General features: G+C 41.5%; 2 non-coding genes across 2 annotated transcripts; both read right to left on the reverse strand.

Moving 5' to 3' along the window:
- Window positions 1–1965: 1965 nt before the first annotated feature.
- On the reverse strand, window positions 1966–2037 carry TRNAM-CAU (transfer RNA methionine (anticodon CAU)). Its single transcript has one exon. It is a non-coding gene; the product is annotated as a tRNA-Met (tRNA).
- A 366-nt stretch (window positions 2038–2403) lies between these two features.
- TRNAG-GCC (transfer RNA glycine (anticodon GCC)) lies at window positions 2404–2474 on the reverse strand. Its single transcript has one exon. It is a non-coding gene; the product is annotated as a tRNA-Gly (tRNA).
- Window positions 2475–3912: the final 1438 nt, after the last annotated feature.

A 3912-nucleotide genomic window follows, 5' to 3' on the forward strand; every position in this document is an offset into this window, starting at 1 on the left:
AAAAAATTTTCTCTGCCATTTGGGCTGCTTTCCCCGCGCCCCCACCCCCCACCTCCCTCCCCCTTCCCATCCCCCCTCCACTGTGCCTTGTGTGTATGATGCATCCACCAAACCACTCCCATCAGCAGAAATACTGGCCTCAACCGTAAAGAACAACATTCTATCACCAACAAGACAACTCCTTAAAAGAAAACCTTCCTTCTTGATCTTGTAAGGAGCCACAACTTCGTACTTGCAGATCTGAATTGTGTAAACTGTCAATAATACGTCGTTTGATGTACAGCCCTCTGTCTCAAAAAACTTGTATAACTGTGTTTTGATTTCTAATGGGCGGAACAGTTCTTGGAGCTTTCTGAGAGGCTGTTCCCTGGTTATAATCCTCAATTTGGCTTGAATAAAGTTTTCCATTTCTTTCTGAGATCAGCTGATTAATTGTTCGTCGACACTATCATAATAGAGCTCTTCTCTTTTCATTTTTATGCATGTCAATAAGAAATTCTAGGTAAGCATGAATTTGACACTGCAAGAAGATGCTCAATCTATGGTTACAATATCCAAGAACCAACTGAAAATTTATTTCTTAAATAGAACCCAGAAGAAAATAGTGACTAATGTTTCATCTTTCTGGGCAATTTTTTTCCTTTTGATTAATCACATGTTCCTCTGGTGATCTGTGAGATTAAAAAGCTTGTTAATGAAATACCTCAGATGGAAATTGTGTCTGCCATGGGCATCCACGTAAGCAAGACTGAAAATGAAATGAGATCTCACCTGGTACCTAAAGTGATTCTTTACTGTGATAGGACTTTCATGTGGAAAAAAATTTAAAAAAAAAAAATTAAATACAGTTGATAAAAGAACTTTAATGACAGGATTTCTAAAACCTCTATTGCTAGGTTCATAAAGATGTTGCCTTCACTTTAGAACCAACTGAAAATCAAATATGGCCCTTTGGCCTCTCAGTCCAGACACTTAGGTAGACATTAGGTATACTCATGTTTGGTTATAGATTATTACATAGAAATAGACTTACTGTCAATGGTATCATAAAGGAAAGCCTTTTATGTGGGCACTTTGTCAATGTTTCTGAAAATAAGCATTGTGTTATTTAAATGAAAACTTTAATATGAGTTTTTCTCAGACTCTTTGCAAATAAAAATTATTCATAAAAAAAAAAAGGAATGGGAGATATGCACATCAAATTCATGGTAGAGTTGCCCTGAGAAAGGGGATATTAGGACTGGGTTTGCAGCTGAAGAGTACTTCAATTTTATGTTGTTGTTGTTTTCCTTAAATATAAAAGAAATTTGTAGTTTATATACCATAATGTTAAATAGTAGATAGATTCTGTGTGGTAATTTTTGTACTCTTTTGTAATTTTTTAGAAGGTAAAAGAAGAAGGTGAAGAATAACAAAGAATAGTCGTCTTTGGTGTATTAGAAATGGTAGCTTTTAACGTATTTAACAAACGAGCAATGCCCAAGATGTGACAGGCCATGTTGTAGATACTACAGGAACCACAGGGGGACTAAATACTGAATATTACATAGTGATATATATATTACATAGTGATAAGTGCTAAGAAGGAAAACAGAGCAGGGGGGAGAGATTGTTGAAAACTGTCATTTTAAATAAACCCCAACTCCCTTTAACTAAATCTCTGAAACTGAAATCAGCTATATATGGTTCTTTTTAACTCTAAATTTAAATTCTCGTTTACAATACAGTAGTAGGTAAAGATGGGCACCTTTCAGCGGATGGATTAATATTAATTCTCTGCTCTCTGAGATGGGGCACCTGACATTAGAGACTTTCTGATTTGTGAATTATTTTCGTCTCAAAATTTTCTTGGGATAAAAATCTACCCCTGAATTACCCACATTTTCATGAGGTACAGAAAGAAGGGAAACTGGGCTGCTAAGACTACGGAACCTCGTTTTTCCCCCCGCAAAAACCGTAAGCACCTAGCAGAGAATGGTTTCGATCCATCGACCTCTGGGTTATGGGCCCAGCACGCTTCCGCTGCGCCACTCTGCTGAACGCGACAACACCTGTTCAAAGTAATTCCTTTATTATATTTTTATTTAAAGGGAGCTGTTTTTATAAGTTGGAAAAAGTTTTCTTTCCCTCAGAGCCCATTCGCTGCCTTTACTCATGCTTCAAACAGAAGAATGAATCCGGAGCAGATTGACTTCATATATTCTGAACACAGAAAATTGGATGTTTCTTTTAGGAAAACACCCCGTCTCCAGCCAGCCTGCCCCTTTCACCTAGCAGACGTGACTCCGGGTCTTATGGTCACAAAATATATGAGTAGGTCAAAATTCGAATGTAGAAAGTGTCCGAGTTCAAAACCAGAGCATTTTCGAAATTGGAAGGATTTTTTGAAAACAAAAGGTTCCTTGCATTGGCCGGGAATCGAACCCGGGCCTCCCGCGTGGCAGGCGAGAATTCTACCACTGAACCACCAATGCTCACACGGCAGTCTTTTGCACACTTTCCACATGGCTTTTACCTGTTATTTTTAGCGCTACATCGAAGCAATCTGAGTTTTCTTGTCGAAAAAAATGTTTACTTTTTGCTCTTACTGACTAGAAACTTGTAATGTTCCTTCTTTTCAGGAAACCCTCCCTTCCACTGAAAGCTCAGAGCGTCCCCCTGCGACACCGGAGGCTGGCCCGGGTGTGGGCGGCCAGGTCTCGGGCGCGTCTCAGCGGCCGGTAGCCGCCCCCCCACGATGCTAGCCCCTTGGACCCTGGGTCGCGGGCGCCCTCGCATGTGTAGGGGCTCGTGTGTTCGTGTGTGTGTGTGTGTGTGTGTGTGTGTGTGTGTGTGTGTGTGTGTGTGTGTGTGTGTAGGGGCTCCACGTCCAGGCGGGTTGTGGAAGGTAAGGGAGTTGGAAAAAAGGGGTACAGGGGCGGGAAGCAAGAAGAAAAGGGAGGGGAGGATCGAGGAGGAAGAGAATCGAAGAGAGGAAGGGAAGTGGGTGGGGAGCAAAAGGAGGAAGAAGGGGAGGAACGAGAGGGAAGGGGAAGGGAAAGGAGCCTAGTGCTGTTCCCCTCTGGTCACCCCAAAGGATAGGCTGTGGGAGATTTAGGAATTCTGTGGGTTTGTTTTCCTTATGCTTCGGTTGCCATGGTTATGGAGGTGGCACTAGAAACTCCTTCCAGTCAAATAAAGAACAAAGGTCTTATTAAAGGGTAATTTTCCCCAAAAATATACAATCGTGACTCTCATACAAGTATAAAACTGAATCCCTTTGAAAAAATTTTAACTCATTAACGAGGTAACTGGTGTGGTGTTACTACAATTCAAAGGAGAATTCGAAGAAAGGAGGCCATTTATAGATCAGGAATATCGAAATTAAAGTGTAAATAGGGCCCAAACCGGCTTTTACACGGCTGGGGACTGGTGGGGAGGGTGGACTAGAGAGGGAGAAAATGTCCCACCAGTAGACAATTAATTTGCATGTCTATAGACAGGAGTTATTTTCTATTGCTATCAGATATCTACAATCTACAGAATTCTAAAATAGCTCTCACAGAATCAGAGGACACAAAAGGGTGCGCTATAATTTTCCTTTGAAGCACAAATTTCCCTGACAGTCCCTTTCTCAGGAAAATTCTGCAGACTTAGCACAGACAGAAGGGCTAAACTCAAATTAAACACACCGTTTAAAAGCTCACCATAGCTCAAAGCGAAGGGCTCTGGTCTGCTGTTTCTGACCACCTCCCCTTAAAGTCTAGGGTGGGGGATTCTTAACAGGTGGGTTCACAGATCCTTGTAAGAACTGATGAAAGACCTGGATAAACTCCTTAGAAACGTGTGCACATACACACATTTGCATTCGAGTTCAGGTTTGGGGCCTAGGATAACAGTCCGTGATCCAGTAGTTCCAGGGTCTCTGCTCTC

The sequence above is a fragment of the Mesoplodon densirostris genome, chromosome 10, assembly GCF_025265405.1.
Source record: "Mesoplodon densirostris isolate mMesDen1 chromosome 10, mMesDen1 primary haplotype, whole genome shotgun sequence".
Classification (NCBI taxonomy): Eukaryota; Metazoa; Chordata; class Mammalia; order Artiodactyla; family Ziphiidae; genus Mesoplodon; species Mesoplodon densirostris.